General features: G+C 37.3%; 1 protein-coding gene across 1 annotated transcript in view; it reads right to left on the bottom strand.

Annotated features, from left to right (window-relative positions):
- Nucleotides 1-12,341, bottom strand: part of TLL2 (tolloid like 2) — a 163,761-nt gene that overhangs the window by 60,581 nt on the left and 90,839 nt on the right. The gene's annotated exons all lie outside the window — the stretch shown is intronic.

The raw sequence follows: 12,341 nt of genomic DNA on the forward strand, positions 1-12,341 counted from the left end.
CCATTCAACCAGCTCCTGTCCCTCTTCGCCTTCTCACTTCACCTCCAGACAGGAGCTGCCCACATAGTTTCACGTGTCTATTTGAGCCAAGAAGCTCAATCCTCGACAGTATCATTTTCTGTCTTATAGTCCAGTCCAATCCCTGTCTGAAGAGTTGGCTTCAAGAATGGTTCCAGTATTGGGCAAACAAAGGGTCCAGGGACCATGACCTCCAGTGTCCGTCCCATGGTTGGTAGTTTTCCAGACAAGGGAAGAGGAAGTGATCAGGGCCCATAATAGGAGGAGCTCTGGCTTGTTTGAGACATTAGAAGAGTCCCCAGGAGGCTGACAGCAGCCTGTGGGCCACAGGACCCACTGCGCCTAGACAACTCACAGCCCTCTGGACCAAGCTGGAGACAATTTAGGGGTGTGCTTTCTTCTCAGAGCTATGAGCATCTAGGGAACAAGTGTAGCCAACCCCCTGACTTAGCCAAATACCACCAATATTGCAAATTTTGGAAATAACTGGGCTTATGCGACAAGAAAGTGGTCCAGTGTGACTCTGGGAAAATAAATTCTTTGCAAGATAATCAGCTGCCATCAAGTTGATTCTGATTCATGGCAACACCATGAGTGTCAGAGTAGAGTCGTGCTTTCTCAATGACTGGTTTTTTGGAAGTAGATAAAAAAAACTACTGGAAAAAGTCTCTCCACCGTCTGGACCTTTAAGAGCGGGATGTGGGAAACAAGTGGAGGTTCATTTAAGATTCTGAGACCGAGGGTTAAGAGACAGCAAAATAGATGGAATAGAATTCCTTAACCTGTGGCCACCAAAGAATTGAATCCACATTCGTTTTATTATCTTTGAGGACTATTGAAGGTTTTGCTTCTAGTCTACTTGCTTCGAGTTACTCATGATTCTCACTTGAGGCATTTTCTCTTTAATATTTTTATTTTTTCTCATTAGAATCAGCTTTTGGTTTTGTTGATTATTATTATTATTTATTTTATTACTTTCCTCTATTTTCATTGATATTACTTTGTAGTTCCTTTTCTAACTTTGTCTTTTTTTTAATTGAGATGTAGTTAATATATCATAATATTCACCCTTCTAAAGTGTACAATTCCATGGCCTTCAGTATATTTATAGAGTCATTACTACTATCTAATTCCAGAACATATCCGTCACCCCCCCCCCCAAAAAAACCCGTACCTGTTAGCAGTCATTCGTAATTTCCTCTCCCTGCATCCCCTGGAAACCACTAATCTATTTTTGTCCTTATGGATTTGCCTCTTCTGGACATGTCATATAAATGGAATCATGCACTATGTGGTCTTTTGCGTCCAGTTTCTTTCATCCAGCATAACGTTTTCAAGGTTCATCCATGTTGTAGCATGAATCAGTACTTCATTTCTTCCTTTCTTTCTATGGCTAAATAATATTCCATTATATGAGTCTTTTGGCTCAATGGCTAAGCATTTAGCTGCTGACTGAAAGGTTAGAGGTTCTGACCACCAGTCACTCAGAGAAGACCTGGATGTCTGCTCATACAAAGATTACAGTCTAGGAAACCCTATGGGACAGTTCTACTCTGTCATATAGGATCACTATGAATCGGAATCAACTCAACAGCACACAACAACAATATTCCATTATATGGATATATTACATTTGTTTATTCATTCATCATTTGATGGACACTTAGTTTGTTTCTGCTATGAATATTTGCATACGAGTTTTTGTGTGCGCACGTTTTTAATTCTCTTGAGTATATACCGTATTTTTAAGCAAATTATGCATGACTTCTATGTTTGTTTGCCAACCATGCCCTCCCCCCATGAGGTATTTTCCTATGCGCCACTATGTAAATTTTTTTACACGTTGCTGTAAAAAATTAGCATAGAGCACTTATGAAAACACCTGGGGCAGAGGGGCATGGTTGGCAAACAAACGTAGAAGCCACGCATTATTTGCATAAAAATACGGGTGCCTAGGAGTGAAATCGATGTGTCATATGGTAACTGGGTTTTTTTTTTTTTTTATGGTAACTCTATGTTTAATTTTTGAGGAGCTGTGAAACTGTTTTCCAAAGTGGCTGCACTGTTTTACATTCTCATCAGCAATGTATGAGGGTTCCAATTTTTCCACATCCTCACTAACAATTGTTATTCTCTGTTTATTGTGACTATTATCATAGCCATCCAAAAAAAAAAAAAAATTTTTTTTTTTTTTTCCATCCCAGTGAGTATAAAATGGTATATCTCATGCGGTTTTGATTTGCATTCCCCTAACACAATGATGGAAACCCTGGTGGCGTAGTGGTTAAGAGCTACAGCTGCTAACCAAAAGGTAAGGCAGTTCAAATCCACCAGGCACTCCTTGGAAACCCTATGGGGCAGTTTTACTCTGTCCTATAGAGTCGTTATGAGTTGAAATCAACTCAACAGCAAAGGGTTGTTTTTTTTTTTTAACATAATGATAGGAGCCCTGGCGGCACAATGATTAAGCACTTGGCTGCCTACTGAAATGTTGGCAGTTTGAACCCATTCAGTAGCTCTGTGGGAGGAAAAACTGGTGATCTGCAACCATAAAGATTACACCCAAGAAAATCCTGTGGGACAGTTTTATTCTGTACACACAGGGTCACCATGAGTCAGAATTGACTCAAGGGCACCTAACAACAAAAACAATCACAATGATGTTGAGCATCTTTTCACGTGCTTATTGCCGTCTGTACACCCTCTTTGGTAAAATGTCTATTCATGCTTTTTGCCCATTCTCTAATTGGATTGTTTCTAGATTTGTTTGTTTGTTTTTAAATGTATGAGTTTTAAGAGTTTTTTTTTTTTTTTTAATATATTCTAAATACTAGTCCTTTGCTGGATACGTGATTTGCAAATATTTCCTTCCACTCTGTAGCTTGTCTTTTCATACTCTTCACATGAACTTTCACAGAGCAAAAGTTCTTAATTTTGTTAAGGTTGAATTTGTCAATTTTTCCTTTTATGGATTGTGTTTTCGTGTTAAGTCTAAGAACTCTTTGCCTAGCCTTAAAAATAGATTCCAAAAATTTTCTTTTTTTTTTCTAAAATTTTATAGTTTTACATTTTTCATGTAAGTCCATGATCCATTCTGAATTAATTTTTGTATAAGGTGTGAGATTTTTGTCAAAGTTATTATGATTATTATTTTGCCTATGGATGTTCATTTACTCCAGCACAATTTGTTGAAAAGGTTATCTTTCCTCTATTGAATTGCTTTTGCAAAATCAGTTGAGCATATTTGCATGGGTTTATTTTTTGGGTTCTTGATTGTGTTCCATTGATCTATGTGTTCGTCCCTCTGCCAATACCACACTGTCTTGATCATTATAGCTATATGTTGTTGCTGAGTGCCACTGAGTCGATTCTGACTTATGACCCTCTGCTATTCCAACTGATGGCAGAGTAGAATTGCCCCACAGAATTTTCAAGGCTGTAATCTTTACAAAAGCAGACTGCCACATCTTTCTCCTGTGGAGCACCTGGTGGGTTCAAACCACCAACATTTTGGTTAGCATCACATGCACTTAACCACTGCACCATCAGGGCTCCTTTTGTAGCTATATATAAAAAATATATAGGAAGTCTTAATACCTGACAGAGTGGTTCTTTCTGCTTTATTTTTCTTTGCCAAGATTGTTTTAGCTATTCTAGGGCCTGTGTCTTTCTATATAAAATTTAGAATATACTGATCTATGGCTACAGAAAATCTTGCTGGGATTTTGGGATTTCATTAAAACCTAAAAAACATATTTGGAAGAATTGACATCTTTACTATATTGAGTCTTCCAATTCATGAACATGGTATGTCTCACCATTTCTTTAGGTCTTCTTTGATTTCTTTTACCAGCATTGTATAATTTTTAGCATATAGGTACTATATATACTATATATGTCTTGTGTATATTTATTTCGTTTTTTTTGAAGTGACTGTAAATGGTATTGTGTTTTAAATTAAATTTTGATTTCTGTGTGTTTATTGTTAGTCCATAGAAATGTGATTGATTTTTGTGCGTTGATCTTGTGTCCTGTCATCTTGTTGAACTCACTTATTAGTTCTAGGATTTTTTTTAAGACTCCTTGGGATTTTCTACGTAGACAAACATGTCATATGCAAATAGGTATAGTTTTATTTCTTCTTTTTCAATTTGTCTGCCTTTTTTTTCTTTTTCTTGTCTACTGCTGGGGCTACAACTTCAAGTACTATGTTGAATAAGAATAGTAAAAGTGGACATCCTTGCTTTGTTCCTGATTTTAGTAAAAAGTATTCAGTTTTTATAAATTGTAAATTTTATAAATTTGTAAAATGTTAACTGTAGGTCTTTTTTGTAGCTGCTCTTTACCAGGTTGAGGTAATTCTTTTCTATTCCTAACTTGCTGAGAGTTTTTATCATGAATGGGTATTAGATTTTGTCAATTTTTTCTGAATCAATTGACACGATCATATGATTTTTCTTCTTTGGCCTGTTGATATGATGGGTTACATTGATTGATTTTTGAATGTTGAACCAGACTTGCATACCTGGGATTATTATCACTTGGTATTGGCATGGAGCCCTGGTGGCACAGTGGTTAAGTGTCTGGCTACTAACCAAAAGGTCAGCAGTTTGAATCTACCAGCTGCTCCTTGGAAACGCTATGGGGCAGTTCTACTCTGTCCTACAGGGTCACTATGAGTCAGAATCGACTCAAAAGCAATGTTTTTTTTGGGGGGGGGGTATTGGTATATATTTTTTTAATGTACTGTTGAATTTAATTTTCTAATACTTTGTTGAGGATTTTTACATATAAGTGTAATTAGGTTTAGGTGTTTCTCTTATAAATACCAAGTGGCTAGCAATTTTGTTGTCCAATTTGAGAATCTCTCTTTGAACAGGTGAATTAAATTTATTGTTATAATGGATATACCTGGATTTACTGCTTTCCTTTTATTTTGTGCTATTTGCCATTGTTTTCTTCTTGTTGTTTCCTCCCTTCCCGCTTTCTCCTTTCCTGCTTTCTATTGAATTAAGATTTTTTTCTTTATTTCCATTACCCCCTTTTAATGGTTGTTTAGTATTGCCTTTAATTTTTTTAACATGCATATTTGGCTTAACAAAGTATAAAGAATTGGTAAACTAGGAGACAGATCTGAAGAAACCAGAATCTCCATTCTCATTCTGAAAAGTACAAGGACTTTAAAATACTTTAATTTGTAAATTAAAAAAAATCCTCCATATTTTCATATTATTGTTTACTGACTTTTAACTTCACAAATTAGTCACCATTATTTCTGGTTTGTTTGTTTGTTTGCAATTTAGATTTATATCTACCTAAATATTCCCCCATTTCCTTGCTCACTGTTACTTTCTGCATACTATTTTCCCTCCTGGAAATACATGCTTTATTAGTTATTCCATAATGATACTAAACTCTGTCAATATCTTTTTTTCTAAATTTTATTTATTTTGTTGTTGTTGGCTGCTGAGAATATACACAGCAAAACATATACCAATTCAAGTTTCTACACGTACAATTTAGTGACATTGAGTACATTCTTTGAATTGTGCAATCATTCTCACCCTCCTTTTCTGAGTTGTTCCTCCCCCATTAACGTAAACTTACTGCTCCCTAAGGTTCCCACCTAATCTATCGAATTGCTGTTGTCAATTTGATCCCATATAGGTAGTTCTTAAAAAACGATAACGCTCAAGGCAGACGTTTTTTACTAGTTAAGCTAAACTATTGTTATTGTTGGGTTTTAAGATGATTTTCAGGGGATATTTTTGGTTTAAGGATTAAAGATTATCTCAGGGCAGTAATTTCAGGAGTTCATCCACCCTCCATGGTTCCAGAAAGTCTAGAGTCCATGAAAATTTGAGATTCTTTATCCCGCCTTTTGATCAGGATTATTCTATGGAGTCTTTGATCAAAATGTTCAGTAATGGTAGATAGGCACCATTCCATTTTTCTGATATCATGGCAAAGGAGGCAGTTGTTCATGGAGGCAATTAGCCACACATTCCATATTGTCCTCCTATTCCTGACTCTCCTTCTTGTCTGTTGCTCCAGGTGAATAGAAAGCAATTTTTCTGCTTTGGTTGGCTGCTTGCGAACTTTTAAGACCCTAGGCACTACACAATGAACTGGGAAGTAGAACAGAAGCACTAAGCACATTATTTGGCTTATTAACTAGGATGTCCCATGAAACCATGACCCTAAACCACCAAACCAATGAACTAAATCCCACCTCAGCAGCTATATTCTTCTTCTTCTTCTTTTTTATCATTGCTGTAAATACGTCTATCACACAACTTTTACCAACTCAATTTTTTTTTTTTTTACCAGTGTACAACTTATTGACAGCAATTACAATAATTGGCTGTGCAACCCTATCCTTAATCAATACAATTTTTCCATGACTGTTAATCCCCCTTTTGCCCCTCCTCCCACCCCTGGTAACCAGTATTAAAATTTGGTCTCTATGCATTTGCCTTTTCTTGTCTTTTATGTAAGTGAGATGATACAATATTTGCCCTCTTGTGATTGGCTTATTTCAATCAGCATAATGTTTTCAAGCCCCACCCATATTGTAGCTTGTAACAAGACTTCATTTCTCCTACTGGCTGAGTAGTATGCCATTGTATATATGTATCACATTCTGTTTATCCATTCATCTGTTGATGGGCATTTAGGTTGTTTCCATCTTTTGGCTATTGTGAGTAGTGCTGCAATGAACACTGGTGTACAAGTCTCTATTTGAATCTCTGCATTCAAGTCTCTTGGATATATACCTCGGAGTAGAATTGCTGGATCATATGGTAGTTCTATAGTTTTTTGAGGATCTGCCACACTGTTCCACAATGGCTGTACTATTTCTTTAATCTCTTTCAGCAGTGTTTTACAGTTTTCATTGCATAAGTGCTCCACATCCCTGGTTAGATTTATTCTTAGGTATTTTATTCTCTTAGATGCTAGTGTAAATGGTATTGTTTCCCTTTCAGATTTCTCATTGCTGATGTATAAAAACCCAACTGATTTTCTTTTGTTGACCTTGTACCCTGAAACTTGGCTGAATTCCTCTACTAGCACAGGAAGTTTTCTTGTGGACTCTTTGGAATTTTCTATATTTGGGATCATATCATCCACAGAGATAATTTTACTTCTTCTTTTCTAATCTGGATACCTTTTATTTCTTTTTCTTGTCTTATTGCTATAGCTAGAACTTCTAATAGAATACTAAATAGAACTGATGAGAGTGGACACCCTTGTCTTATTCCTGGTTTCAAGGGGAAAGCTCTCAATCTTTCTTCATTAAGTATATCGTTGGCTGTTGGCTTTTCATATATACCCTGAATCATACTGAGGAATTTCCCTTCTATTCCAATCTTCTTTAGGGTTTTCATCAAGAAAGGGTGTTGGATTTTATCAAATGCTTATTCAGCATCCATAGAGATGATCATGTGTTTCGTTTCCTTTGTTCTATTGATGTGTATTATGTTGACTGATTCTCTAATGATGAACCATCCTTGCATTCCAGGAATAAATCCCACTTGGTCATGGCAGTGAAGCCATCTGGTACAGGACTTTTTTTTTGTTGTTGTTGTTGGTAGGTTTTTGATCACTGATTCAATCTCTTCACTTGTTATGGGTCTGTCAAGACTTTCTATTTCCTCTTGAGTCAGTTTGGGTAGGTTGTGTGCTTCCAAGAATTTGTCCATTTCATCTAGGTTATCCAGTTTGTTGCCATATAGTTGTTCATAATAGTCTGTTATAATTCTCTTTATTTCTTTCAGGTCAGTTGTAATGTCCCCTCTTTCTTTCTTTCTTTTTTTTTTTTTGTTATTTATATCATTTCTCTTCAGTGTAGCTAAAGGTTTGTCAATTTTATTGATCTTTTCAAAGAAACAACTTCTTTTTTTTTTTTTTAATTCTATTGTTTTTGGTTTTATTTCTGCTCTGATCTTCTTTTCTTCTTGTAGGTTTAAGCTTAGTTTCCTCTTTCTAGTTCCTGGAGTTGTCTAGTTAGGCTGTTAATTTGAGATCTTTTTTTATGTAGGTATTTATTGCTATAAGTTTCTCTGTGAGTACTGCCTTTGCTGAATCCCATAAGTTTTGTGCTTTCATTTTCATTTGACTCTAAGAAATTCATGATTTCCCTTTTGGTTTCTTCTTTGGCTTACTGTTAGTTTAATAGTGTGTTGTTTAATTTCCATATGATTGTGTGTTTTTCAGGTTTTCATTTTTGTTCTTGTTTTCTGTCATTGATTTCTAGCTTGTGGTCAGAAAAAATACTTTGTATGATTTCTGTCTTTTTAAAATTTATCAAGACTTGCTTTGTGATCTAAAATATGATCTATTCTGGAGAATGATCCATGTGCACTGAAGTAAAATGTATATTGTGCTGTTCTGGGGTGGAGTGTCCTATATATGCCTGTTAAGTCTAGTTCGTTTATAATGTCATTCAGGTCCTTTGTTTCCCTGTTGATCTTCTTTCTAGATGTCCTGTCCAATACTGAAAGTGGTATACTGAAGTCTCCAACTATTATTTTAGTACTGTTTCACCCTTCAATTCTACCAGTATTTGCTTTATATACTTAGGTCCCGATGTTGGGTGCATATATATTTATGATTGTTAAATCTTTCTGATTAATTGACTTTTATCATTATAAAAACCAAAACCAAACCCAGTGCCATCGAGTCGATTCCGACTCATAGCAACCCTATAGGACAGAGTAGAACTGCCCCATAGAGTTTCCAAGGAGCACCTGGTGGATTCAAACTGCCAACCCTTTGGTTAGTAGCTGTAGCACTTAACCACTATGCCACCAGGGTTTCCTTTTATCATTATAAACCCAGCGCCGTCGAGTCATTCATTATATAATGCCCATTTTTACCTCTTCTGACAGATTTTGTCTTAAAAACTACTTTGTCTGATGTTAAGATTGCCATCTCAGCTCTCTTTTGGTTATTATTTGCATGGGATATTTTTTCCATCTTTTCACTTTCAGCCTATTGTGTCCTTGGGTTTAAGGCACATCTGTTGTAAACAGCATATAGTTGGATGATTTTTTTTTTAATCCATTCTGCCACTCTCTGACTTTTGATTGGAGCATTTAGTACATTTACAAACACTGTAATTACTGATAAGAAATGGCTTACTTCTGCCATTTTGTTATTTTTTTTTTTTATGTGTCTTAAGCCTTCTTTGGAAACCCTGGTAGCGTAGTGGTTAAGTGCTACGGCTGCTAACCAAAAGGTCAGCAGTTCAAATCTGCCAGGCGCTCCTTGGAAACTCTATGGGGCAGTTCTACACTGTCCTATAGGGTCGCTATGAGCCGGAATTGACTCAACGGCAGTGGGTTTGGTTTTTGGTTTGAAGCCTTCTTTGTCTTTGTCCATTAGTACTGCTTGCTTTTGTGTTTTGTTGGTTTCTTGTAGTGAGCTTTTTTGGTTCCCTTTTCCTTTCCTTTTATGTATTTTTTTAATATTTTTTTTAGTGTTGACCATGAATATTACATCTAAGTGCTTGTTTATAACATTCTAGGATAAGTTGGTACCAATTCAACTTCAGTAACATACAAGAAATTCTATGTCTATACCATCCCCCTCCCCTTCCCCAACTTTGTTGTTATCACTAATTACATCTTTATATTTCATGTGCCCTGTAATATAATTTTATCCTTGCCTTTTATATATTTGTTATTTGAAAACCTGAAGACAAAATATTTAGAATTATCAATCATGAATGCCTTATTACTAGTCCTTATACTTGTTCATGCATTTCCATTTATTAAGGATCTTTCTTTTCATGTATAGCTTTGATTACTTTCTAGTGCTTTTCTCTTCCATCTACAGAACTCCCATCAGTATTTTTTGTAGGGCTCATGTGTGGATATGACCTCTCTCAGTTTCTGTTTGCCTGGGAATGTTATAATTTCATCCTCATTCTTAAAGGATAGTTTCACTGGGCATGGTATTCTTGGTTGACAGTTCCCGCTTCCCACCTCCACTACCCCCCCCGCCACACTAAAAATCATTCCATTGCCTTCTGGCCTCCAATGTTTCTGCGGAAAAATCAGCACTTTACTTAAACTTATTGGGGATCCTTCATATGTGATTGTTTGCTTCTCTCTCACAGTTTTCAGGGCTCTGTCTTTATCTTTAATTTTTGAGAGTGTGTAACTACAGAATTGGCTTCACAGCAATGGGTTTGGTTTTTTTGGTTTTTAACTAGGACGTATCTTGGTGTAGATCTCTTTGGGTTTATCCTGTTTGGGGTTCTTTGAGCTTCTTGGATTTGTGGATACATGTCCTCCGTCAGATTGGGGAAATTTTCTGTCATTATTTCTTCAAATATGTTTTCTGTCCCTTTCTCTCTCTTGTCTCCTTCTGGAATTTCCATGATGCAAGGATTAGGTCTCTTGTTGTTGTCCCATAATTCCACTAAACTGTGCTCAGACTTCTTTAGCCTCCGTTCTTGTTGTTCTTCAGTGTCTGTAATTTTAGCTATCTCATCCTCTAAACTGATGATTTTTTCTTCTGCCTGATTAAATCTGTTGATAAGTCCTTCTATTGTGTTTCTCATTTCAGTTGTCCCTTTCAGTTGCAATATCTCTATATTTAGATCCTCGTTTTGTTCTTGTATTGTTTTCATAATTTCTTTTAGCTCTTTGTGTTTTCCATTAGTTTGTTAATTATATTTAATGTTGTTGTATTATAACCTTCCATTTTTTTCATTACTTGATCAGGCTTAGATTTGCTTTACTCCCTTTGTCATGTTCATTTGAATGGGCCACTGTTTCTCTGTTCTTTGTGTGCTTTATGATTTTTTATTGGGGCACTGGAATTTTTTTTTTAATAATTTTTATTGTGCTTTAAGTGAAAGTTTACAAATCAAGTCAGTCTCTCACATAAAAACTTATACACACCTTACAACATACTCCCAATTACTCTCCCCCTAATGAGACAGCCTGCTCCCTCCTTCCAGTCTCTCTTTTTGTGACCCTTTTGCCAGCTTCTAACCCCCTCTACCCTTTCATCTCCCCTCCAGACAGGAGATGCCAACATAGTCTCAAGTGTCCACCTGATGCAAGTAGCTCATCATCATCTCTCTCCAACCCATTGTCCAGTCCAATTCATGTCTGATGAGTTGGCTTCAGGAATGGTTCCTGTCCTGGGCCAACAGAAGGTTTGGGGACCATGACTGCCAGGGTCCTCTAGTCTCAGTCAGATCATTAAGTCTGGTGTTTTTATGAGAATTTGGGGTCTGCATCCCACTGTTCTCCTGATACCTCAGGGGTTCTCTGTTGTGTTCCCTGTCAGGGCAGTCATCAGTTGTGGCCAGGCATCATCTAGTTCTTCTGGTCTCAGGCTGAGGCAGTCTCTGGTTCATGTAGCCCTTTCTGTCTCTTGGGCTCGTAATTACCTTGTGTCCTTGGTGTCCTTCATTCTCCTTTGATCCAGGTGGGTTTAGACTCATTGATGCATCTTAGATGGCTGCTTGCTAGCATTTAAGACCCCAGATGCCACTCTTCAAAGTGGGATGCAGAATGTTTTCTTAATAGATTTTATTTTGCCAATTGACTTCGATGTCCCCTGAAATCATGGTCCTGAAACCCCTGAGGCACTGAAATTTTTGAGAGTCTTAACTTTTTCAGTCTTCCCCAGTATTTGCTGCTTTTTCCTGCACTACTTTCTGCAAGAAACTCTTAGGTGGGCAGAGCCTTTGGCCTTTGTTTACCATTTCCTCTCCCTCTCTGTGACAGCTCCTTCTCCCTCCCTGGTTTAATTGGGATTTGAAAGTTTCAGATCTCACTTTTCAACTTTCAATCTCTCCAGCACACCAGAGAACATACTATGGTCAGTCTGTCCACCAGCAGGCATTGCCACTCAGGCAGGATATCACGTATTAATAAATCTGGCCACCAGTGGGCGCAGTCCCCTCTCTCTACTTATTCCTCCCTTCCCTTCTGTTCTCTGCAATCATGTTTTTAGCCGGAAAACCTATACCTACATTCAGCAAGCCCCCTTTGGGAGTGGTTTTGCCCTCTGGTTTTGCCCGAGGTTTTCTTCCCTGCTCTGTGGGGCCATTCAGGGGAAACACAGGCAGGCTTTCCTCCATTTTAGGAGAAGGATGGACTGCACTCCCCAGAAGGACCTCCAAGGGATCTGTCTTGTTGGTTTCAGAGCCCCAATGGCCCTGTGGTGGTTGCGGGAGCAGTCTCCACTTAGGTAACCCAACTCCTCACTCCAATGTAGGGAATGTTTTGTAAGAGATTGTATCAGTCCAGCAGTCAACAGTCACCAGTTGGGAGAGGGGTAGTCACACTCCAAATGAA

Source organism: Elephas maximus, chromosome 16 (assembly GCF_024166365.1).
Source record: "Elephas maximus indicus isolate mEleMax1 chromosome 16, mEleMax1 primary haplotype, whole genome shotgun sequence".
Taxonomy (NCBI): domain Eukaryota; kingdom Metazoa; phylum Chordata; class Mammalia; order Proboscidea; family Elephantidae; genus Elephas; species Elephas maximus.